The 26,782-nt window shown below is 45.1% G+C and overlaps 1 protein-coding gene across 1 annotated transcript in view; it reads right to left on the bottom strand.

The window, feature by feature from the left end:
- Positions 1-26,782, bottom strand: part of GNPTAB (N-acetylglucosamine-1-phosphate transferase subunits alpha and beta) — a 542,239-nt gene that overhangs the window by 363,682 nt on the left and 151,775 nt on the right. The gene's annotated exons all lie outside the window — the stretch shown is intronic.

Genomic DNA, 26,782 nt, shown 5'->3' with positions numbered 1-26,782 from the left:
GGCGGGTTATTCGTTGCCAGGGCAACAGCGTATCGCTACGTGCTAATGGCCTGTCCGACTTTCATTAACTTCATTTAGGTCTTCATGTACTCCTGCCTGATGACTGCCTTGTTGTCCCCCAAGACTTTGACCGTGGCGGAGATGACGGGCCGCAGGTACTGTCCAGTGCTAGTGGGAGTTCAAGCGAAGGCTTCCCTATATGCCAAGGAGCTCCAACAGGTAACTGTGATTTCTTTCATTATTTAGTTGTAATGTATTGTATATTCCATGTTTCAAATATTGAGCCTGCTTTCAGAACTAGAAGCTGCTAACGGAGAGGCTTGTTTATCTGTGAGCACCAACTCTTCATATTTTAACATTAGAAATGCCAACACAAATTGCAGTGCCTCTTTGTCGTAAACCCAGGGCAGTGCTACCAATCATGCTTTTAAAGATTCTGCATGTCTGGGCTGGCTACTTTCTAGCTCTGATCGTTTTACGTGTGACTGGTGGCAAAGCAGCTAAATTGTGCATACAAAATCCACAGCAGGTGACACACACTGCTCCTCATCACAGACCAAAAATAAAATATCCATATTGATTAGCATGCATCTATTTACATTTTGTAGCATATGTTTTAAATGCGAAAATAGCATACTGGAAACCTTCTCTGTATACCTGGGCCCACATCCGTGTTTGCCTGCTTAGAAACCACACTACTGTGTTGAGTTAATTAGCACGGTGCGCCGGGGTTCTTCATCAAACAAACGAGGACGCTACATCCAGTCTACATGAGAGAGAACGCTGTTACCGACACCGCACAAGTCTGGTCATCTTCCGGAAGTTCTCATTTGGCCCCTGACTTTGACCACCTATCCGCTCCATCGCATCTTCCTGTCGATTAGCCTGCTATATTTCTTGCAGCATTTATCCCTCACCAACGGGCGGGTCTACTCAAACTACAAGTCCCACAACACCTATCGACCGTAAACGCACGGCTAACAGCTTTCATTTGATATGCAACCTTGCGCATGAAGCACGGCACAATCAGCGCTCCTTAAGAACGTTACAAAAAGGAATGAACAAACCCTCATTTCGTGTACAGCGTACCTCAATATCCGAAAAGAATTTTTATGATTGTGGCCCCATGCCCCGCCACATTTTAACAGAACTTTGATGGTACAGTCCTGAAGAAGACACAGCCCCACGTGTCGAAACGCGTCAACAGGAAACCATCCCTTTTTCATATTTTTTATATTGTTTAAAGTTCAAAAATTCCTTTTTAAGTGTTAATCATGTATTAAGGTTGTTCTAACCTCCAACATTGAATATACAGTTTTATCATAGTACATTTTGTGTATAGATCCTGAGATATTAAAATCAATTTTTAATTTAAAAATATTTGTATAATGGTTTTGTAGACATCATGTCTTGCACCGAAATAAGCTAGTACTTTTTGTGCATGCCTGGGTATTTTAGTTCACATACACTTCTCACCCTGACCCAGGATCGCTATTAGCACCAGGGGGTCCCTGTTACCTCACACATTCACACACTGCTCCTCATCACAGACCAAAAATAAAATATCCATATTGATTAGCATGCATCTATTTACATTTTGTAGCATATGTTTTAAATGCGAAAATAGCATACTGGAAACCTTCTCTGTATACCTGGGCCCACAACCGTGTTTGCCTGCTTAGAAACCACACTACTGTGTTGAGTTAATTAGCACAGTGCGCCGGGAAACAAGATAACCGGGTGTCACACTTCAGCTGCTGCCTCTTTTGAATAGACTGTTTGCATGATTTATGTCAACATTTATCGCAGTTAGCTTTTGCTCTGGGTGGGTGTGTGTGGCTCTGGGTGGGTGTGTGTGGCTCTGGGTGGATGTGTGTGGCTCTGGGTGTGTGTGTGTGTGGCTTTGGGTGTGTGTGTGTGGCTCTGGGGGTGTGTGTCTGTGTGTGTGGCTCTGGGGGTGTGTGTCTGTGAGTGTGTCTCTGTGTGTGTGTGTGTGTGTCTCTGGGTGTGTGTGTGTGTGGCTCTGGATGTGTGTGTGGCTCTGGATGTGTGTGTGGCTCTGGGGGTGTGTGTGGCTCTGGGGGGGTGTGTGGCTCTGGGTGTGTGTGTGGCTCTGGGTGTGTGTGTGGCTCTTGGTGTGTGTGTGTGTGTGTGTGTGGCTCATGGTGTGTGTGTGTGTGTGGCTCTGGGTGGGTGTGTGTGTGGCTCTGGGTGGGTGTGTGTCTCTGGGTGGGTGTGTGTGTGTGTGTGTGTGGCTCTGGGTGGGTGTGTGTGTGTGTGGCTCTGGGTGGGTGTGTGTGTGTGGCTGTGTGTGTGTGTGGCTGTGTGTGTGTGGCTGTGTGTGTCTGTGTGTGTGTGTGTGTGTGTGTGTGTGTGTGTGTGGCTGGCTCTGGGTGTGTGTGTGGCTCTGGGTGTGTGTGTGTGTGTGGTAGTAATTGATGTCTGCTGAGCTCTGCCAATAGCTCTAACTTTTCCAAAGGCGAAACCATTGCATTGTAAATGCTTGTTTTATATAAGATTACACCGAAGCAGTCATTTGAGGAAAGGCATTATGCAAATGTGGGCCGTTTCTTTTTTGCGTGCCTGGTCCGATTTTCAATCCAATCCAACCCTGCAAAGGAGAGCAATGGCCCCTTCTGGTGAACGCAAAATAGCATGAAACGCGCACCAAGACATGTTACGCACCGGTTAGGCTTACATTGTGGCAACGAGGTGGGACCTACGAACGCACACCCTTTGTTACCTGCACATGCTGGGAGGCCTAGTACTAAAAGTAACGTTGGCTCGCAGCCTCCTACTGAAAATGGGGACATACGTTAGTTACATTGACAAGTGACAGTCACTCAGTGCTGTGTGTGGATCGTTAAACCTGAGAGGCAGGGTGGGCTGGGGGATTCCGAGGGCACAGCACGCTTCCCCTGACGTGGGTATCCCAAAGACGGCCCGGGCATGCAGGCGGATCCTTCCCCACCCAGAAACAACTCATTCTCCATAAAGAGGCCAAGGGATACGTTCTCCACCCAGGAAATGATTTACTTCCCAGAGAGACTGGCATATAAAGTGGGCGTGGAGCACAGTGACGCGTCCGTGTGTCCTTCCGCACATGTCCCCCGCTCCACCCGGACTCTTCATCTGGGCCTACTTGTGTGGTGTCGGACTAAGAGTTGTCTGTGTGGGTCGCTTTGGTTGGATTTGTATGCAAGGATGACGGCATGTTAGCTTTGGTGAACGTAACCTGGTGCTTTGTGTGCACGGATGCATGTTGGATGGAAGTCTGTGCATATATAATACCCGTGTGCCTGCTAGGCTCTGTGCACTGCATGGGTAACGGCATTTATTATTAACAATGAATGTGTATGGGATATAAAGCACTGGAGTTCTGGTTACTTGGTGTCTTTGGGTGTGTTGTCTGTTGCCGTGCAGCCTGTCTTTCTACAGGCATGTTTGCGCGACTTATGTCAATGTGTTCACAGATACATCTCTCGGCGCGTGTGCTTTACGAAGACAAGATCTGCTGGCTTTAAAGTTGTAGCTGAAGTCAAAAGGTTAGGTAGAATATTTCCCTGGTAAGTGATATCACAATACACAAGCTAAGCGCCCCACCTAGTGGCAGCAATCAAGAACAACATTTAGAAATGGTTAAAGAGATAAGGATATTGTAGTTTTTAATAAACAAACAAAAGGTGACTTATAATATATACACAAATCAGTTAATGCTTAGATAGAGCAGAGGAAGAAAACAATCTTCATTAATGCGGGCTCATCTTTAATTGTGTAATTTCAGCTTGGTTATACTGAGCCAAGGGCGAAAAGGAGCCCCCTCTCCCTCCCCCCACAGCGCGGGTGGGCCACAGGGTTCCTTGTTTTGGAGTTGGTCCCTGCAGTGAGCATTACACAACCCACTGAGCCATCTGAATGCCGTTAAAGAAAGCTTTATTTCCATGACCCCTTGGAGCAGCTGGTCTCTTCTTTTCTGCTCAGCTCCAACTGCTCCTTTCTTAAAACACAACATCCCCAGTATTCTGGAGACACATTCTTTTACAGAACATTGGCTCAGCTCACATTACTACATGAGGCAACGTTGTAAATGTTTGAAACAGAACAGTCCCTTCACCTCCCAAAGCCAGAGGGCATGGACTAAGAAATAGGTAAACGCTCGGGAAAGTCACTCTGCTTTCCTAGGCAGGCCACCTGCAGCATAGGGGGAGGAAGGAAGGGGGGCGGGGGGTGGGATGGGGTCTGTGCCTCATCACATTTTAAAGAGGGGCTCCATCATTTTGTGTTATGCCACTGTAATGAGCACTGACCTTAGCTCGAAAGCTGCAATAGTCTTTCGGGTTGAGCGCCAATGGGAGTTCATCTAGCGCTGAAAAAAACAGCCCTCCAGCTGACTTTTGCCATAGGCCCCTAGGGCGATGGCCGACTGCCCGCTCTGCCAATCGGACCCTGCGCAGGGTATGGCCCTGGTCTCAGTATGGCATGCACTACATGCCGAGTATCTAAACAAATCATTAAAGTCTGCCCAGACAATGGAAAAGCCAACTATTAAAAAAATTGCTTCTTCACACAATCTTAGAATTATGCTGATCGGTTTGATTCGGGGAGAGGAGTTGGCCTAACGGCTAGAGCGGTCAACCTCGAATCTGGGGAACCGGGTTCTAGTCTCGGCAATGACGCTTAACATCCTGTGATTCTGGGCAAATAATTTAATCTCCCTGTGCCTAACAAAAATGAATGTGTCCTCATGTAACGCAACTGGTGCTATGTAAAGTGCTCTGATACCCGATACCGGGTCAAGTTCGCACTATATAAAACTCAGTTACAATAAATAAATAAATATATATATATATATATATATTATATTTTCAAGCAGTTTTGTGTCCCTGACGCATCAGTAATCAATTGTTAGGAACCAGTGTAAAAAAAACATATTTAGGGCTGCAAAACAATGCAACACACTAAAAAGCGCGATCATTTTCCACAATAACATTTTTTAAGTTTTTTGCCATATTTGCAATCCAGTTTAACCCCTTGACCGCGGCGAAAATTCCGATGCGGTGCTTGGGTTTTAATGAGTGGGCGGGGTTTGGACGGCCGGGGGCCGTCCTCCGCACACGCCCTCAGTGACGCGTGCACACAAGGGGTTAAAATGTATATATGACCGTTTGCTGCCAAATGTTTACCATCTGGATTACAATTCTCATGGTCGAATTGTGAATCAGTGTAGCGTCAGCCTATGTCGGAACCACTTTACCATGCAGTCTTATGCTGTTGTGAACGCAGAAGGCACATGGTCATGGCGAGAGAGGGTTTGGAAGGGAGACAATTACTGACAGAAGCAGCCAGCATTGACAAAGCCTATAGGCCTTGCCTATGCGAGAGTTACTGGCTTTGGCAATGTCTTTTAGCCATGTTGTACACCAGTGTGGCGGTATGACTAAAAGTTAGTGAAGAGGGGTGAGGAAGTTTGGAGTGTGGTAGATTGAAGTAAAGTGGAGTTAGATAGACTGGAGTGGGGGTTGAGTGGGGTAGATTGGGGTGAGGGAGCTGGGTAGATTAGGGAGGTAGACTAGAGTGGGGTAGATTGAATAAAGTTAGACGGGGTAGAGTGGGGTAGATTTGAGTGGAATAGATTGGGGTATCTTAGAGTGGGGTAGATCTGGGTTGAGTGCAGTGGGGTGGATTGGGGTAGATAAGAGTGGAGTTGGGTTCAGTGGAGTGTTTAGATAGGGGGGATTATAGGGTAGAATGGAGTGGGGTAGATTGTAGTAGACGCGTAGATCGGGTTAGATTGAGTGGGGTGGAATGGGTTAGGTTGGAGTGGGGTCAAGGTACATTGGAGTGAACTGGAGTGTGGCAGATTTGGGTAGAGTGAAGTGTTGTTGAGTGGAGTGAGGTAGATTAGAATGGAGAGGAGCTGGATAGATTGCAGTGGAGATTAGAATGAGGTAAATTGGAATAGACTGAGGCAAAGTGAACGGGGTATATTGGAGTGGTGTGAATTGGAAAGCGACAGATTGGGATGGAGTGGGATGGAGTGGAGTGGGGTAGACTGGACTGAGGCGGGGTTGACCGGGCCAGATTGAGTGGAGTGGGTAGATTGTAGTGGAGTGGGGGAGATTGGAGTGAGGTAGAGTGAAGTTGCGTAGAGTGGGGTGGGTACATTTGGGTGGGGTACATTGTAGTGGAGGGGGGCAGACTGACGTGAGAGACTAGGTGGAGTGGAGCAGATTGCAGTGGAGTAGAGCAGACTGGGTTAGATTGGAGTGGGGTAGATTCTAGCAAAGTGGGGTGCAGTAAATTGAGGTACAATGGAGAAGAGTGTGATAAATTGGAGTGGAGTGAGATAAGAGCGAACTTCCAGATCAATACTCTGAGGAAACTTAAACCCTACCTCCCAGCCAAAGACTTCCAAACCGCAGTACAAGCACTAGTCATCCCACGTATTGAATACGGCAGCACCGCCCTCTGCGGACACCCCCTAACTACAACCGCACCACTAAGAGCTTCTCTGAATGCTGCAGCGAGACTCATCACTGGGTCAAAAAAGCACTCCCATATTACCCCTGACATGAAATCCCTGAATTGGCTGCCTTTTGAAGCCAGAATACATCTGAAAATCGCCTGCATGACACACAAGGCGGTACACCTAAACTCACCCGGCTACCTCGCTCAGAAACTGACAATCTCTGGGGGAATTAGAAACACGAGAGGCACAAACAATCTTCTGCTGAAACCTCGAAGATTCAGGAAGGAAAAAACATACAAGCGCTCCTTCTCAGGATTGGCGCCTAGGATTTGGAACTCACTCCCTCCCGAAACCAGGCTTATCTCTTCCACTACACTCTTTAAAAAAGAAGTAAAAGCTATCCTCATGGCTAAATACACTTGATCTATTATCTCGAACTCTGTTAACACCCTGCACCGATTTGTACTACATGCTTGACCCATTTACTTATTTGTATGAGTTGTCTTATTACTCACGTGATGGGCTTTGCAGCCACCTATCTGTACTGTATGATCTATCGATTTATTGTTTGACTATGTTCCCTCATGTACCCCTCTATGTAAAGCGCTCTGATATCTGTGAAGATCTTGTTCGCGCTATATAAAACTTTGAAAATAAATAAATAAATATATAAAAAGGTGTGGAGTGGAGGGGCCTAGAGTGGAGTAGTGTTGTAAAGTTGAGTGTGGGTGCCTTAGAATGGTGTGGCATGGCATAGAGTGGAAGGGCATAGAGTGGGGTGGTGTAGTGTGGAGTATGCTTGGTGTGGTATCTCACTGCCATTACATACAACACTTTTTCAGTTGAAATGGCCATTACATTTGCACCGAAATACAGCTTTACTGCACCTAAATGATGTGTGCAAATGTCTGCACCTCGTGTATTGATGCATTTTAATTGTATTCAAATATTTGTTCCACCACACTTCAGAACAAAAAAATGTGCTTCATTTGTACTAATTCTGACTTATTCCGAAATATCAGCACAGTTCATTTTTTTGTTGTGTGCTAGCAAAAAAAATCTACACCCTCTCCCCTTACATGGATACACAGCAGAATGGTCACATAAATGGTCTCACATTGAAGTCAGAGAAAGAAAAATAAACACCAAGCTCCCTCTGAAGTGAGAGCTTGACATTTACCCCAGTCTGAATGCACAGCAAATATAACAAAATAAGAACAAGATGTAAAGGCCTGTTTACAGAAAGCAGGCTCCTCAAGAATGCATTAAACAGGGTTTGGCAACGGGAGGGACTAACTCAAGCTAGATAGTCTATAGCAAATAAAGTCAGCAAATAGAAAGACAGAAAATATGAGCTACAAACCACAAAGCCAATGCATGGTAAGCCAAGGGTGGAATGCATGTTCCTAGTTCAGCTTCATGAATGTCCTCAAGATGTTCTTAGCAAACACAGCTGCCCTGTCTGGTAGGCTTCGACCAAAAAACAAGGGTAATTCCCTGTTACGGGGACAGTTTCTTTAGTTCTAACTTATTATTCATCAAATAACTATTTTTCAAGTTGTTGCTTAAATTCAATTCAACTATTTGGGATGGCACTTTTTTGGCAGCGCGCATATCACCCACCGAGCTATCTCATTTACCCGTATTTTCCGGCTAGATGAAATCTATCTCCTTGTAACGTGAGTCGTGAATACTCATTTGCGAGATCTGTCCCTTATATAGACTTGGTTGAACATGTTCGTAAAGCGCCGGTGTGAAAGGTCAAATCCAATGATGTCATTGTCCTAGTTGGCATTTTTGAAACGTCAGAAATCCTATTCCCGGCTATGGAATGTTGGCGTGCATGCCCACGCTTACCCACACTCTCGGCATCCCTTTGAAGGGCGGCGCCGGAGCACGGCGCCGGGAGTGTTGGCATTAGGGGGTCAAGCGAGCACTGGGATGAACCTGGAGGCTTTTGGCGGGAGCCGCGACCCCCTGATGAGATCTTCCCCCCCACCCGTGCCTAGCTGATCACCGACATATAAACACGTGGGTGTGATCCCGAGACCAGGCCTGCTACAAAGTCAATGGATGCAGAAGAGAAACCGTTTGAAAGGACACTGGCACCACAGAGCACGGAAACCCGCAGAATGCTTGCAGTATAGAATTACGAAATGCATACTACTTCTGTCCGCTTTACATCCCAATGCACGTGTCTGCAAGCGCAAACATACGCAAGCACAGGCGCCTGCCATGCATGTTACCGGTGATCTGAGTGACCTCTGACACCAGCTGGGAGGGCAGAGAGTTAAAGGACCCAAAGTGAAAGGACAAGAGGACTCAGGGCTGATATCTTTACTGCTGGCACCGCGGGGTGCTGGAATTAGTCGATACAAGTTCATGTCTAACACAAATGTAGTGGTTTCTTTATTCTTTCCTTATTCTTCAGTGGTCACCGGTTCAAATAATTTCTAGATTATTTACAAAGATCAATACTCTCCAACCGACGGCTCATTTAATATTCTCTGTTCTTGGGTAGGAACGTGCTTACCTCATATTTCTGCTCTTACTGGAAATGTACAGAAATGTGATATTTTTGCATCGCACCTTGGAATTCTGTGACTGATTACCAATAAGTTTAGGGTGAATCTAGTGGAACCCCGGAGGTAAGGTCTGCAGACAGTGTTACAGCAAGGGTTAGTACTCTCTGACAGGCAAACAGACAGAGAGAGAACTCGCCTGGAAACGTCCAGCTCTTGAGAGCCCCTTCAAAGCATCTGGAATTCTACAGCTGGAAGTTTATTTTAATATTTTCAGAATCTCTCCCCAGCAACCCCCTCACACTGCAAAACATAACCAGGATTAACCCATTACCCAGAGGACCGATAACTAACAGCATTAGAGACGCAAAAATGTCCGCAGCACATCAGCAATCCAGCTAGCTAAATTCCACTTTGGTTTAACATCGACAAAGAGATGTAACTATCCCAAGATCATCTTTTCCTATTGCCTTGCGAATGATTGAATACTGGCCTTAGAAGTACTCTTCGAATGTGTTGTCTCTTTACACGGCTCTCCACCTTAGAGATTTACCATCAAAAGCCTAGATCGGCCCTGTGGGGGCCAAGAAGAAAGAAACCAGCCCATCATTATCTGGCCAGCAGTTCATGAAACCTACTTCTAGAAGGTCAAATAAGCGACCTTCCAGAGGAGGCCAAAACAAAGGCCTCCTTCTTTGGTGAGTCTGCATCTTGACACACCTTCTGAAGCAAGCTTTATCTTTTTATGGAGGACCCCCGATGATGGAAAGGGACACTCTTGGTGAGAGCTACCATCTGAACAATCAGGCCCTACAACTCCTGAAGAGTCACTTAGGATGAAGAACTCACACTCTTGGAAGGGGATTTTGAATAAACAGCCCTGTTCTTTTGTAAACTGCCAGAAGACTCAGCAAACCCTCGTCCATCAGGAAATGACCAGATGACACACCATGAGAAAGACCAAAACTTATCATTGCCCCTAAAGCCTTTAACAACCTGCCATTGCACATCAGCATCTCCTCCTCAGTTCTTGAATGGGCAAGAAACCAAAGACCCGGCTCGTCACCTAGTCCCAACCCTGGCTTGGCCCACACTGGTCCTGCTTCAGCACCAGGATACACTCCTGGGTGAGGTGTGCGCCATACAAATACACATAACATAAGTTACGTTTTCATGCTTGAACGAGCAAAGATAAATCTCTGTAATGACAGGATCAGTCTTACCTCAGAGATAGCCTGCAGAATTTTAAGTTCCTTTGACGCAGCTTCCACATCAACAGTGGAGACACTGTGGCTGCTAACGTCTTTGGCACTGCGGCCTAAGTTGGCTCCTTTTCCAACAATCGCTCTACTTCCACTGGAATGTGCTCCACCAATCAATCTGGTTCCAAAGACACTGACTCTGCTTTACACTGACAGAGGGGCTGCCTACCGCCAGCAATGGCAATTCTACCATAAGTACGGCCAGCTTGCCCCAATATCATAATCCTCATCTCAAGGCACTACTACGGTGGATCCTTGAGTAGGGATTCTAGGATCAGCAAGATCTGACAACAATACGGATCTCTCTGCATTCATTACAATGAGTTCACTAGAACAGATTAAATTGGGGTGGAAACCAGATAGGCAATACAGACATTCATTAAATATGTATTATATAAAATGAGAAAGATAACACTTTTGTGGTTAAAAAAAATGAACAATCGAGACAACGGATGCTCAACTCTGAAGAAACAGATCCTGCACCCCAGTTGGCTTATGAAGGAGATCTGCACGGATTTCCTCAAGTATTGAAACATTAAAGCAAAGGTACACAGAGCCTGTTCAAAAGCTGAGTGAATGATCAGAAAGAACAGTTTTTTAATGAACAACCATGATCAGAAGGAGGTCATGGAAACAGTACTCGCCTAACCATGGATTTTGAGAATTGAATAGTTCCGAGATGTTTTTGACCAGATTACGTTGCTGCCCATGTAGGTCACTTTTAAAGGTAGCAATGTATAATGAACCTACAATACTCTGTGACCAGGAGGAATATTATTGGTCATAAATAAGGCTCCCTGTTTTCAGTTTTATCGGATTTTTACAGATAAATACAGACATAAAACAATGTGTTTTCTGTCTGCATTTATTTTTAAAAGTGGATAAATACAGAACATGGTGCTCCTTTTAAATGACTCTCAGAGCTGTCTTTCATAAATTTTAGCCTAACAGCTGAGCAGATAGACAGCCTGGGAAATAAAAACAAGCATTGGCATAGCCAATAGGTCTCGCTTGTGGGACCTTATAAGTATTTAGTTTTGCAGCACAATATCCTTGGTGCAACAACATCAGCTGTTGCACGGCTAAACCTTGTACCTTATAAGTGTTTAGGCATGCAACAGTTGATGATGTTGCACTAAGGATATTGTGCTGCATAACTAAATACTTATAAGGTCCCACAAGCGAGACCTATTGGCAATGCCAATGCTTGTTATTTAAACAATGAGGGCAGTTCTATGTTCACAGAGGTAATAGCCAGATATCATGCGGTTTCGCTTTTACGTCCCTCAAAGTAGATTAAAAAAATTTACTTGAGATTAGCAAACAGCTCAATGCGTGTACGTGGTATTTGTATAGCACAAAGCCGAACACCAGATTACCGTGCAGGGACAAAAGCACAGATCCATCTGAATAAATGATTGGATGAATCGCTGGGTCCTGAAAGTGTATTTATTGCATGTGGAATCCACACAGTACAAAAGCTGAGCAGACACTGGGCACGAGTAGTCAGATCAGCATTGGGGCTAGCTATCATTTTAATCAGGAGTTTCCTGCTTACGTAAGAGTAGCAGACACCAAGAGATTTATTTAGTCGGATGTGAAGTCTTCCATGTAGAAAAAAATTGAGGCGAGTAACATTTTGGGGCATTGCTGACTTTGAATTCCGAAGAACACTAGTAGTAAATACTCAATACAATGTCCGCGTGTGTATTCTTTGCTTGAAAAAGAGGGTTTGTGCAACATTGTCTGCGAATGGTGCCTCTTGAAAACCGGATCTGTATTGGCTATGAGCTCTGGCGTATAACGTGTCTGATCAAGAGGGATGGAGTTTGTGCGCGCGCGCCCAAGTGAAAATGGCAGACACTGTATGTATGTATGTATGTATACTGGCGTGCGCAAGGGACCTATGCATATACATAGACTGCATCTCAAAGCTATCAGTGCTGGTGTCTGTTCTCCAGTGACAGTAGAAATCATTGACAAATTAGTATACGGATGTCGGTCGCAATGTAAACGAACTCAGGATGTTTGCCCCCTCCCTCAGCCAAAACACACACGGCTAACAGCCCCTCACCGGCCCAAACACACACAAGCGATAACTTTACTCAATGAGACGCTGCTGAGGGTGGGGACTAGATTTGCTAAGGACTGATCAGGGAAACAGGAACGACCTGTTGTAGGCTTGACAGCAGCACTACTCTAGCGTTGTTTGAATGTGTATCTAGTCAACGCCAACAAAGCAATTGTGTGATGTACCGAACAGGCATAAATAGCCGCCTGGACGTATTAGCATGTGCTGAAGTCTTGTGGGCAAAATGTACCTCCCATTGAAGTAAACAACTTCATTCGTAGCCTCTTGTAGCTCTACAGACTTTATCCGCCAGTCAGTTTCTGTCATGTAAAAGCCATCTGTAAGATTTATCGTTTTACTCTCGTTTCCACTGCCATTGTTGATAAACGGCATGCCCTGTTTCTGATAAAGTGCAAGATTGTTAATAAAAGCGCCGGGACACTCTATGGAGTAGCCGTGCGCTGGGAGAAGTGTGGCAGGCGGAATGCCTGAGGGAAGCCGGCGATGGTGAAAGGTGAAAGCGAAACTTAACGTGCTGACACGATAAAAAAAAACAAAAAAAACAAGAAAGCAAAGCAAATGCCGGATGGGGGCGGGAGAGCCTGGTGGGGGGGGGGGTGGGAATGCGAGGGAGGAGAAGTGTGGCAGGCGGAATGCCTGAGGGAAGCCGGATGGGGGCGGGAGAGCCTGGTGGGGGGGTGGGAATGCGAGGGAGGAGAAGTGTGGCGAAAGCGCAATGCGCTTGGAGAGAGGCCGGATGGGGGCGGGAGAAACTGAAAGTACGAGTAAGAGGGAGGCTGATGAGCGTGCTTGTTTGCTCACGTGATTCACGTGAACCTAATGAAAACAGCAGCGCAAGAAACCCTTGGTTTCACTAGGATTTCGAGCACTTGAATTCTCGCTCCGCTCAATGCGCTTGCGCGCATTGATAGGTCGCGAGACGTAAAAACAGGAGGAAATGTATTTAAATAATGGTGTATGTCAACATACATTAGCGGCATAATGCCAGAGCACGAGTCGGGGGTACATGCGGGTGGACGGCATCCACCCACAATTTTCACAGGGTGGACGGCGTCCACCCTGCCAAGAAGTTTGGCCCCACTGAAAAGATGCTGAATTCGTCCCGGTGTAGTTTACAAACACGAGGACAGTTTCAGCAGTGCCTGCACGTTGTTATCTGCTTTCCATGAGCAACAACGTGCAGGCGGAGACGGGACGGGGCTTTCTTATTTTTACTTCTGCTGGGTCCATAACAGAGGTTGAATTTGAGGAGGATCTGGCCTCCTTTTGTTCGAGTCTCCTGGCTGGCAGCGGTCTGGAGTCTCACACCTTGAAGCAAATGCAGGAGAGGGGAAACAAAGGCTCACATTTTGTTAGCACTTCACACATACTTAAGAGAGGCAGCTTTTCACTTTGTTCAGGCTCAGTTTAGGAGATATGCATGCACTGTAAGAAGTCAGATGTGTTGCTCTTTCCCAGTATTTGCACAAAATAAATAGCATTTATATAGCGCTTACTACCCCTGAGGAGGCGTTGTAATAATTTAAATGTCAACATTTTTTCTTATAAAGCACTATGGGTAGAGGAAGCTTTACGCTGACAAAAGGCAACATTAGTTTATGTGAAGCTTACAAAAGTGTGAATCTTCTGCCTAAATCCAGAGGGTTTACAAATATACACGAAATGTGCTCAAATATACTCATGATAGACCTGCTAAACATATATGTGAGGACTTAAGATCGGATGTCACTTCTTGTGATGCCGATTCCTGTGATGTCACGCGCCTCATGGGCCGCGATGTCAAGCGCCGCGATGCCACTTGCATACTGATTAATTAGGTTAGTCCCCCCCACTTCTTTTTTTAGGACTTGTGCCCTGTATAATGTTAATATTCTGTGAATATAATGTTACGTAATATTTGTTAGCTTAACTACCTAAATCATAACAGACATCAAAGTATGAGCGAGTGTCCTAGCAGTTAAATGAATATGCAAATGTACAGTTTTACAACTTAATTTATACACAACACACAAAATAAATCTGGATAAATACAGATAACATGGCCAAAAAATAAATATGGATAAATGCAGACAGAAATGTAAAAAAAAAAATATATATATATATATACCATAAAACCGGGAGCCCTAATCATACATTAAACATGAATTGATTTAGTCATGAAGGAAGCAGCTTAAATCAGTGGGAGGAGTAAAACAGCATAAACATGTAATGACAATCTTATTACCTCGTTTGAATTTTTGGCCCTCATGTATGGATTTTTTCCATGGCACACCCATTAGGTCTGAGTGGCCGTGGATGGATATGAGGTGGGATTTTATATTTTTGATTTCTCTGCTAATTTATACAGATTGTTATGTATAGGTAATTATATTGTTTGTAAAAAGATATTCCTTTTTTTCTTGTATTGAATAATTGTTAGAATGAATTGTTATAATACATCTTTGGAGCAATATATATTTCAAAGATGAGTAGTAACAGGGTTTTTGTCTTTAATTATGTTTGGAAGAGAATTGTGACAGTGACCAAAATATTTATTTTATATTTTTGACCAGCAAATGGTTATTGTTTGTAATTCGTGTGTGGTGTATACATAATACACGCTCGGCCATATAGTGTCCGTCTGCCCCTGATTTAATCAGTGCAAGAGAATACATTTTTATGAACTGGGAGAGTAAATGCTTCAGCAGACAAACTGCTTTAAGGAACAGGAGTCTGGCACAGGCAATAGCTCAAGCAAAGAGGTTGGGTTGGGTATGGCAAGAAGTTTTAAAGTGTACTGAGGCTCTGATAGAGAAAGGACTCCGTGGTTAATTGAAGGTCCATCGTCACCTTGCCTTCTAGAGGTTTTGCACCTCATACAGCCAGCCAGTTTGTATGTAAAGTCTTTTATGGTGTGTCTCTGTAAGGAGGTTTATCCATACCTAAAATGCTCACAGCTTTTGATATACAGAAAACTAAAGCATACCACCCCTGAATGCTTGTTGACATATGCCCACAATGCCCCTCGTCACCCTGTATTATAGCACCAAAGAGTCTCCATTTCCAACTCCATCTGTAATTTTAAGTTCGTTTATCTGGTCTTAAATCACTAGTTATAGGTTCCACACGAATTCCTTGGCTCTAGAACTTTCTGAAAACAGATAGACTCCTGGCTAAAGGTTTTATTCCATCATTTTGAAAAATGTGCAGTTGCGGTAGGGACCTGGGCTCCTAGAACATCATACAGCAAGTGGGGTTTCTTATCATGGAGAAGCTTTTTATCCAAACTAACCCCTCGGTCACTCTTTCAGCTGGGATGCAACAAGAAGGCTAGCAATCACTCTTTTCTTCAGCTTGCACTCACACCTGAACACCTGGACAATAATAAAATCTCCAAGGAGGACATTTAGCATGTTCTAGTCATCATCATCATTTCAAGCTTTATTCAACTATTAAAAACAATCACAAAAGCGTACAGTAAATCACAATACAAACATTAAAATAAAAGCAAAAGCTCAGCAATGAAGAATTTCGGAGAGTTAAAACACCAGACTTTTCCTGTGAGAAATGGCTTTGAGTAAAAAGGTAGCAGTAAAAAAACAGATGTCTGCAGAGTCAAGTGCAAATAACAATTCCATGGCTTGGGTAATAGTATACACTGAAAATCTTAAAAACATAGGTCTGAGATAGAGACGGCGAAGATGCATATAGAGTGGGCAGATGAGCATGAAATGCAGAGTACTTTGCCTAGTCTGACCGTCACAGGGACAAGGAGAATGGCTATGAAGTTTCATCTCAGGGAAGGCAACTAAGTTATGAACAATACCAAGTCTGAATCGTGTCAGAACAAACTGATGGGACTGCTTAGTTATGGATTTTAAATACATAGGCATGCCCTTTTCTTCGAGTTTAAAGGTATGATAGAATACATAGGTAGACATGGTAATACTCTTTAACCTACGCATATCAGACTTAGTTTGTATGTAAACATCTTTAAGTTCCTTTTTTGATAAAGTAACGGCACAATAGGGATCCTTAATGATGTCGAAATTAAATACATCGCCATAAGTAGAAGAGACATAACTTAGCCAGGGAATCTTAAGGGCTTTGTCCAACTTCAAACAATCGGTGATAATCTTCCTAGAAAAAGTGGTCTCTTCTTTTGCCCAAGTTGACCTCCATACCATAAGAGGTCTTAATCCCGTCAGATCAATCAGGTAATTCAAACAGACCTCACTATGGCACAATACAGTAGGTGCCGAAGGAGGTAGGCAAAGCAATCTTCTAAGAAACCCATTCTCGGTATTTTGCAGTACCCTATGCTGACTATAACCCCAAATACCAGAGCCGTACAGGGCAATAGACGCACATCTATGCCTGTAAATGTCTACCATATCAGGTATACGGCGGCTCCCTAGCTTTGCAGCAAAACGAAAAATACCAGATGAGCTTTTGGCCATTCTACCATTAACATTTGAGATCTCCTGGGACCAAGTCCCCTTATTGTTAAAGGTAACACCGAGGTAGCAGAACCTATCCACTACCTCAATATTATGATTGTTAAAATGGAACGGCGTAACAGACTTCACCCGTTTACCACAGGCCATAATAAAAGTCTTGGTTTTATTTATTTTCAATTTCCTATCATTAATAAAATTATAAAAAGTATTCATAAGTTTCTGTAGCCCATTAGGAGTACGTGAGAGAAGCACCGTATCGTCGGCATAAAGCAGAACTGGTACGGGGAGTCCACCAACCTGTGGGGAATCTGCCTGGACCTTCTTAAGTTCTGATTCAATAGAATTAATAAAGAGGGAAAATAACAGGGGGGCCAGTACACAGCCCTGCCTTATGCCTGACTTAACCCTAATCTTCTCAGTACATTCACCCGACGAACCAAAGCGTATCTGGGCCGACAACTTATTATAGAGACGGGCCAGAAAGTGAATGATTGCCGGCGGGGCGCCCATGGCCAGTAAAGTGGACCACAAGAGTTTATGGTCCACAAGGTCGAAGGCGCTCGAAAGGTCGGCAAAACAGAGAAATAGGGAACCTTGTTTCGCTCTCGTGTATTTCCCTATGAAGAGGTCAAGATTGAGGCACTGCTCCTTTGTCCCCAGACCTTTGCGAAAACCAAATTGGGATTCAGCCATGATATTGTTTTCCTCAACCCACTCCTCCAACCTTATCAGGAGAACCCTACTCATAATCTTCAGGGAGGAATCAAGAAGGGAGATAGGGCGGTAGTTCTTTGCCTCGCCTCTATCTCCCTTTTTATAAATTGGTAGAATTAGGGATTCACTCCACGTGGGGGGGGGGGGGGTATTCTCCAGGACTGATGCATTAAACACCTGGGTCAGGAGTGGGCACCAGAGAGTGGGGTTAGATTTATACAGATCAACCGGGACCCCATCGGGTCCCGGTGCCTTTCCTCCTTTGCTCTGGCTTAAGGAAATAACCACCTCTGATAGGGTAATATCCAAAGGTATCTTTGTTACAGACGTCGGAATAGTAGGGCCGACAGAATCTCCCCCGGGTGGGTTAAAAATACCAGAAAAATGGGAAACCCAATTGGCTTCGCTGACCTGCGCTGACAGTTTGGGAAACACTTCATTGACAAGGAAAGGGCTGTTAACCGTGGACCAAAAAAGCCTACTATCCCGTAACACCGATGCTTGGTTCAGGGCATCCCAGGCAAGTTCCCTGAGTTCCTGCTTCCTACGTACGAGATTATTTTTGTAGGTAAGCCTGAGTAATTTGACGGCCTCCCTGTCTCTCGGGAGTTTTGTTAAGGCCAGCTTAAGTTCCCGCAGGGATTGAGTACATAGGCTGTCAAACCAACCCACGTTTTGGTTCCTAATTCGGGCTTTAGTAATGGTAAGGCATCTTTTTACAGCAATACCGAGTGCCACAAAGTTAGTTATGATGCACCCGTTAAGGGCCTCAGGATGTAGGCAACTATGAATTTCAGCGATCCCCTCTTTTATAATTTGAGCTTGCAACCTTTCGGAGTTATCCAAATTCCACTTTATACGGAATCCATTCTGTCTACATGGGGTAACATCTTCTATTACCAAATAATCATTCTCAGCAAGAGGCCCCCATGCAGAAATAAGCATGGTAATCGCATGGTGGTCGCTACCTCCAAGATCAGTGACAACGGGAACCGTACAATGTGGAGTAAGATGCGTAGAAACCAGTAGATGATCAATGGCAGAAGACGAGTTGGGTCCCACAAAAGTTGGAACAGACTTACCATCCGCATCTAAGGCCGGGGGATGGATCATAAGATCCAAGTTCAACACGAGGGAATTAAGGGAGTCACCATGGGGAGTATGTGCAAAATGAGCTCTGTTTTCCCCGTTATCCCCATCATATCCACAAATTCTAGTAAAGGAGTATGGGCAAGTACGGAGGTTAAAGTCCCCACCCCAAATGATATCAATTGGTTTACTGATATCATTCCGCAAGTTCCTCAAAATAGGGCCCAGCTCCTCCGCCACTGAGGTATCTGAGGCGTTGAAAAGATTGTTATAGTGGTTGACCACCACTAAAACATGGCCCTTAGTATGTTCTAGTATTAGAATTTGGGAGTGGTGTCCCACAGGGAGGTAGGAAATCAAACATACTGGGAGTTTAACTGATGTAAAAATCACTAACCCCCCTTTAGCCCTACCCATACCTGACCTTATTGCCTGGTTATTATAAGACACAAACCCATCAAGTTTAATATCAGCAGTTGCCCAGGTCTCTTGCAAGCATAAAATATCAAAGTCGGTGAGGATCTCATTCCACCCCAGAGATGCCGATTGCCTACTCCACCCTGCAACATTCCAGCTAACAAACTTCAAACCAAGGGAACAGGAGGGGGGTTGAATAAGCGCTGGTACTGTGGTAATTAAAACGTTATTAACAGGTAGATAGTCCAATAAGACTGGATAAGCCATGGGAATTGTCGGGGCAAATTGAGACATTACATGATCATGGACAGGAATAGGGCTACTGTCGGACATTACCGTAGGCTCATTAACAAAAGAAGAAATATTGGGGTCTACAGCAGTGGGCAGTCAATCAACGCCATTGAGGCCACTCAGACAATTAAAACAATTATGATTAAGGAAGGGTGTCAGAGGTGGTTGAAAAACAGGTTGGGCTGAATACCCACAAAATCTACCCCTCCGATCAACCCTTGTCCATTTGTCCTGAGCTTGGTCACGATGCATATGTACAGGGGGGAAGAAAAAAGATACTGGCAGGGTCCGAATGGTGGATTCAGGTGATCTATTTGACCCTGAGCAGATGTAGTGAACAGTCCTTGGGTCTCTAAAACTCACCAAAATACTATCCCCTACTATTGACTTCCTGGTCTTGCCCAGCCAGGGTACCCTTCTTACCATCACGATTTCATTATTAAAATATGCAGGAAGAGGTATATTCCAGTTCAACCATTTAATTACTTGGTTTTTAAGTGAGAAGAAATTCTCACCTTCCCCCATCTCAAGGGGGGGAACCCCGGCCATAACCACCATAAGGTCGTTAGCCTCAGGGGGAAGGTCGGGTCTCCGAACTCTAGGGGCAGGTTTCTCTGGTAAAGGGGGTGGAATACAGTCACCATTTACAGCCCCATTGTGGTTTATAACTGGGGGAATTGTACCTGAGGATTGTAGTGGGGGAATGATAGTTTTACTATGGAATGGGAGAGCTGGTTTAGCCATAAGGGGTTGCAAAAGAGGGGTGGCAGAAGTCACCACAGTTGGTCCTGGGATAGCTAAGGGGGGTTGTAAGGTAGGGGGCAGGGTGGGAAGGGGCATAGTCTCAGGGGGTCTTCCAAGGGTATTAACCTGCGAATTCAAACTACTTAGTGTAGCCTCAAGGATAGTGAGTCTGATCTCCACTCTCTTAATACTCTCGCTGATAGGCAGCAGCAGAGATCTGAGTAAGAATTCTAGGTTCCCCTGGGGGACAACTGGGGACAGTAGAGTAGGCAGGTTATTTGTAAGGATAGGAGCAGGACCCATAACTTCTCTAGACTTATCGGGAACTGGAACGGACTTAGTGGGTTTTCCAAAATCGGAATGGGAAAGTTTAGGTTTACCCTTACCTCCCCTCGTCTTCCTTCTTCGCTTATTAGGGGGAGGGCCGTGCAACTCGGCCACTGTAACTAATTTAGAGATAGAGGTAGCCAAACTCTAAGATTCCAGGTGCCAGTTTGCAAGGTTGAGTTGACTGGGCTCTGGATGCCTTATCTCTCCTTGGTTCTGAGTGAGAAGCTTGGGTGAGAGACATAGCTTTTGATGAAGAACTACTGATAGTTCCAAGAGGGTTGTGAACCATGGGTGTCGGGCCCATGTTGGTGCAACCAGGATCATTGTGAGGGAATGCTGTTTGAGCTTCCGAACCACTAGCGGAATGAGCGGGAGAGGCGGAAAAGCGTTAGCAAATTTTCCTGACCAGTTCATCCATAGCGCATTGCCTTTGGACAATGGGTGTGGATACCTGGATGCGAAGCTTGGGCATTTTGGTGTGTTGCGAACGGGTCTATTTCTGGGTGGCCCCACATTTGAAAGAATGGAAGCAGAACTTGAGGATGAAGTTCCCATTCATGGATCTGCTGTCTTTGACGACTGAGCAGATCTGCAATCTGATTGTGTACTCCTGAGAGGTGTTCTGCAAGGAGGTATATGTTTTGTGGAATGGCCCATGGTCCACACAGACAACATGACAACAATGTATTACATACAAAAACAACGGGTGGGGTGGGAGACACACACTCTGCAGCTTTTACACCTATCTCAAAGCATACTTTGAGATAGGTGTGCCTATCTCAAAGCATACTCTGAGATAGGTGTGAAATCTGCAGAGAGTGTCCCCCCCTGGTTTTGTATGTAATTCATTGTTGTTATGTTGTCTTTATGGACCAGGACAGCTTTGCCTACGAGGTGGAGTTGAAAAGATTTTAACGCTAGGAAGGTCACCAGCAATTCCAGATAATTAATGTGGAGTTTTTGTTGAGAGGTCTTCATGCCCTGAATGGTAGGATTTTGAAAATAAGCTCCCCAGCCGGTGAGCGATGCCTGTGTTGTTAGCACTATCTGTGGAACCTTGTCGAAGAACGGCCGCCCTTTGGAAAGGTTTTGAGTGTTCTACCACTGCAGAGAGTGTTGTGTGCAGCTGTCTACCAACACCAGATCGGTTAGCTGACCTTGAGCCTGGTTCCACTGACGTGCCAAACACTCCTGTAAGGGACGCATCTGGAATCTTGCGTAAGGGACAATGAGAATGCAAAAGGTCATCATCCGATTAACTGCATGAACACTTGAGCTGGTAATGAGTGTTGAGGCTGACATTTTGATATGAGGGCTTGCATGGTGCTTATTCTGACTGGGTTGGGATATGTTAGTGCTATTGAAGTGTTTATTGTAGCTCCTAGCTATTGTTGTGTCGTGGACGGTTGGAGATGGGATTTGGAGAGGTTGACTGTGAATCCCAAAGTGTGAAGCAACTGGATTGTTTTGTATGCGTGTTGAACACAGCTGCTGTGTGACTTGGCTTTTGTGAGCCAGTTGTTCAGGTAAGGAAACATAGAAATATGTTGTCTTTGTAAGAGAACCACCACTACTGCGAGGCACTTGGTGAAGCCTCTGGGTGCTGTGGTCACCCCGAATGGGTAGTGTTGGCTGTCTATCACAAACCTGAGGTATTTCCTGTGAGCGGGGTGAATGGGAATATGAAAGTAGGCGTCTTTTAAATCCAAAGTCAACAGAAAGTCGCCTTGTTGAAGTAGTGGGAGTACCTGTTGGAGAGTGACCATGTGGAAGTGTTCTGACTGAATGTATAGATTTAATGGCCTGAGGTCCAGTATTGGTCTGGGAGAGCCGTCCTTTTTTGGGATTAGAAAGTACAGTGAATACACTCCTGTGCCTTGATGAGGCAAAGGGACTGGCTCTACTGCATGTTTTTGTAACAGGGAGAGAACCTCTTGTTTGAGAAGAGTGAGATGTTCTGCTGACATTGGGCGTTCTCTGGGAGGAATGTTTGATGGAGTATCAGTGAGTTCCAGGCAATAACCATACTGGATAATTTGTCTTACCCACTTGTCTGTTGTAATGGAATTCCAAACAGGTAGGTACCGTGATAGGCATCCCCAGATAGGAGCGGAATGGTCAGGGGGTAACAGGGGTGGGGAAGTCACTGCTTGGTTGCAGGGGAAGTGTGGGTGGAATTATTTTTGTCTCTTCCCCTATTGTTGTTTCCTCTATATCTTCCTCGATATTATCCTCAGGAGGAGAAAGGTTTATTTTGCTTTTTGTAAGTAGAGGCGGTATTCTCCGATGACATTATTTTGGAGCCACCCCTATAAAAGTAGCGATGAAAGGAGCCTCTGTTAGAGGGTAGTTTGGGGGTCCCATAAATTTCTGTATCTTTCTTCATTTTTTCTAATGAGAAATCTTCATTTGGTCCAAAAAGATGTTGTCGGTCAAAAGGCTGGTTTAGTATAGCTGACTGTACCTCTTGCTTGAAACCGGAGACTCAAAGCCAAGCATGGCGGCGTAGCAAAATGCTGGTGTTAATGCCACGGGATGCTGAATCAGCGGCATCTAGTGCACATTTTATAGAGGTGTTTGTAATTAATTTACCCTCTTGAATGAGGTCATTGGTTTTACCCTTGTATTGATCTTGTAAATGCTGTATTAGCTTTTCTAGTTCGTCATAGTGCGCTCTGTCATAGCATGCTAGAAGAACTTGCGCAATACGCCAACTATTAGCGACCTGTGACGCAATTAGTTTGCCTCAAGTGTCTATAAGCTTTGACTCCTTTAAGGAGGAGGGGCGTCACCTGTGGCTTGTGAATTGGCTCGCTTGCGGGCATTAGATACAACAAGGGAGTTCAGGGGCACTTGACCTTGAATATAAACTGGGTCAGTAGGAGCAGCTTTATATTTTTTATCAATTCTTGTATCAACCCTTGGGGTGAGTATTCTTGCTCTAAGTGGGTCCTTGAATACTTCATTCGTGTACTTTAGCATGCTTTTTAGCATTAGCAATGTTTTAGAAGATGTTTGGATAGAGCAAATGTTTCCATGAGGAAATCCTCCTCTAGTGGGTCAGTGTGTAATTCCACTACATGATATAGCAGCCCTATTGATAAGATGTGCAAATCCAATCTCATCATCAGGTGGTGATGGTCTGGAGAGATATAGGTCTGGATCATTACTATTATCTGATGCTTTATCATAATCATTCAATGGATCTGGGTCCTGTGGTATGGTGTTGTGGTCATTATGGTCTAGGCCGGGCACACTTCCATGCGGAGTCCCACAGGGATCGCGTTGTCACCCCTCCTGTTCAATGCATACCTTCAACCACTGCTACTGGCACTGAATCAGATGGAGTGTCAACTATATAATTACGCGGACGACACCCAAATTATTATCCAGATCGATAACTCCCCATTAGCCCATACTAGAGTTCAGAATATTCTTAAATACATTGTTAATTGGATGACTGCCAACTCTCTGAAAATCAATCCAGATAAGACGGAGGTGTTGGCTGTCACCTCTGTCGCCAACCCATGGAGCAGCCTCTTTTGGCCACATGAATTGGGTAAATACCCCGAGCCAGCCTCGGCAGTAAAAAGCCTAGGCATTAAGATCGATGACAAATTAACTATGGCGCTGCAAGTCTCGACTACTGTGGGTGTCTGCTCAAACCTGCCAAGGCAACTGAGGAAACTGGCCCCCCTTCTTACCTTGAATACTCTTAAACGAGTGGTAGTAGCACTCATCATATCCAGGTTGGATAATGGTAATTCAGTCTATTTAGGGCTACCAGACTACCAATTGGCCAGACTCCAGACTATTATGAACGATGCGGCTCGCCTGGTGTTCAAGGTCCCCCGCTGCACCCATGCCTCCCCCTTTTGCGTCAACTCCACTGGCTGCCGATCAGGCAACGTATAAAACTCAAAGGACTTTGTATCGCACACAAAGCCATCTTTGGCCAGGCACCAAAATATATCAAAGATAGCCTAGCCAACTATGTCCCAACCAGAGCACTTCGATCCTTGGAGGCCAGGCTCTTAGTCTGCCCCGCTCCCGCCTGGTTTCCCTTGGTGGCAGAGCATTCTCCATCAGTGTTCCACGGATCTGGAACAGGCTCCCTGTTGGCATCCGAAAGGAACGTGCCCTGTTCCCATTTAGGAAACAACTAAAGACCCTACTTTATAAGGAAGCTTGGGCCTCACAGTAAGTACTGTCTCCCAATCAATTACTCAAAGCTGCTGCCTCTCTCAAGCGCTTAGAGACCGTTGGTGATAAAGCGCTATATAAATATAAATTACAATTACAATTACAATTACAATTATCCCCATCCCCGTCCCTGTCCCCAGCCCCATTGTCATCTGTGTCATTATTTTCCTGTGGTTTAGGGGAGAAATGAGGTGGTGGTGAGTTTTATGGAGATATTAGTAAATTGGGATTAACAGGTGGAGGAGAGGGAGGTATGTAAGGGGGAGAGGGGCTAGTATCCATATCCTTCTTTTTGAGAGGTATATGGTATTCCCCTGAAATGTCCCATTTCCGTTTCTTAGGAAGGGTTGCTACAAGATGTCCAGTTGTTGGATCAATATGCAGTTTCTTCTCCTTGGGATCCATTGACTCTTGTAAGCGAAGTTCTTTAGCTGGTATGTCCTATTCTTTAGTTCTTTCAGAGGGTATTTTATGGATAGTCTCTGAAGCCTTAAGAGGAGTAGTTTGTTTTTTCTGTTCCGAATCCTTTGGTGCACGTTGTTTATGCTCCGAAGCTTTGTGTAAAGGCTTGTCTTTTGTTACATTCGGTTCTGAAGGTTTGGCTTCAGGTTTTGGATCCGAAGGCTTATCTTTTGGTTTCGGCTCCCAAGATTTGGGCTTAGGTATTGCCGGATCCGAAATCCTCGGTTTATGAGATTTCGGGTAGGAGTCTTTCGGTGCCGAAGATGACTTTGGTGCCGGTATCGAAGCATCGGGCCCGGTTTTCGGTGCCAGAGATGGTGTTTTGGTACCGTGGGGACGGCTTGAACCAGAGCCGGAGACTTTGTCTTTCGGTTGCTTAGCCGGGGCATCTGAACCATGTTTTTGGTGTTTCCCTAGGCCCGAGGGCGAAGGTAATACGGGAGCCTTCGTGGGTTTTTCGGTGACCTGGGGCTTGTTACTCACAGTTCGTTGACCTGGAGTGATGTGCGAGTCTTCTTCCATGTCGGAGTCGTCGGCTTCAGACAAGGAGATTTCTTCCTCTTGTTCGGCGCTGTGCTGATGGGACTCGCACTCTTCTCCGAAGATGTCTGGCACCGGGCTATTGCTGCATCTCCTCCCGTGACGTCGAGCCCGACGGTCATGAATCGTCTTCTTCAATTGGAATGATCGACAGGCCTCGCAGCTACTTTCTTTGTGCTCTGGGGAAAGGTACAGATAACAGACCTCGTGTAGATCTATGTGTGGAAATTTAGCACCACACCCGGGGCATTTTTTTAAACGGAGTCCGTTCCATCTACTGCTGGTGTGGTCAGCGCGGGTAGGCCTTGCGGCACGTGTCGAAGCTCCCGATCGAAGTTGTTGGGTTTCAACGATGTGCGTCGAAGGGGGAACCCATGATCGAAACAATACTGTCCAGGGGTAATGATTGCGCGTCAAAAAGGTTCGAACCCGATGGCGGAAACAAACACATCTGGAGATGGAGTGGATGCCCATGCGCACTATTGTCCTAAGGAGGAGTCGCCTACCTTATAACTACAAAGACTTCTTCCAAGACAAAAACGAAGTGCAAACATCCGAGCCCGACACCAGATGGCGATCTATGCACAAGTATACGATCTACAGCTCATATGCCTCGAACAGGAGATTTCCTTTTCCTTTTCTTCAAGATCCATACAACAACAAATGGAACTTCCTGGCAGTATAAATCTCAAAGACTTCTCCTAAAAGAGCAAGGACCTTTTCAGCTTTCTTTCTAAGAACATGTTGAATGTAGGAATTTTATGGCGATTCTGCTGTCTGCAAGTTCAGGCTTTGGTGGTCAAATACCAATATGTGACCCAAACAAGAGGCGCCTTTAAACCAGAGTGAAACAGCAGTAGGCAAGATCAATGCTTACAAAAAAGTACACCCATGGCAAAAATAACTCCATTGGTGCACCCAGATTAGCTCATAAAAGACAGCACCAATCCCTACAGAAGAAGAAGAAAGAGGATTGAGGTGGGAAAGCTAAGCATTCGTAACAGGGGCCATGGTAAGAATGGATCCTTAAATGTGATTAGGCGTTCTCTTTTCGAAAATTGCCTTGCAAAGTTTTCGACCATCTTTCCTGCCTGACATCTCAAGCCTATCAAAGAAGAGTGACTGGGGATAAAATAATACCATACTTCGAAAAGAAAATATGTTTGTCATTTTAAAGAAGGAACAACACCCTAATTGTTGTGAATCCT

The sequence above is a fragment of the Lissotriton helveticus genome, chromosome 1_1 (genome assembly GCF_964261635.1).
Source record: "Lissotriton helveticus chromosome 1_1, aLisHel1.1, whole genome shotgun sequence".
NCBI classification, from domain to species: domain Eukaryota; kingdom Metazoa; phylum Chordata; class Amphibia; order Caudata; family Salamandridae; genus Lissotriton; species Lissotriton helveticus.
Note: the sequence above shows the minus strand (reverse complement) of the source record. Positions and strands in the feature narration are given on the sequence as shown.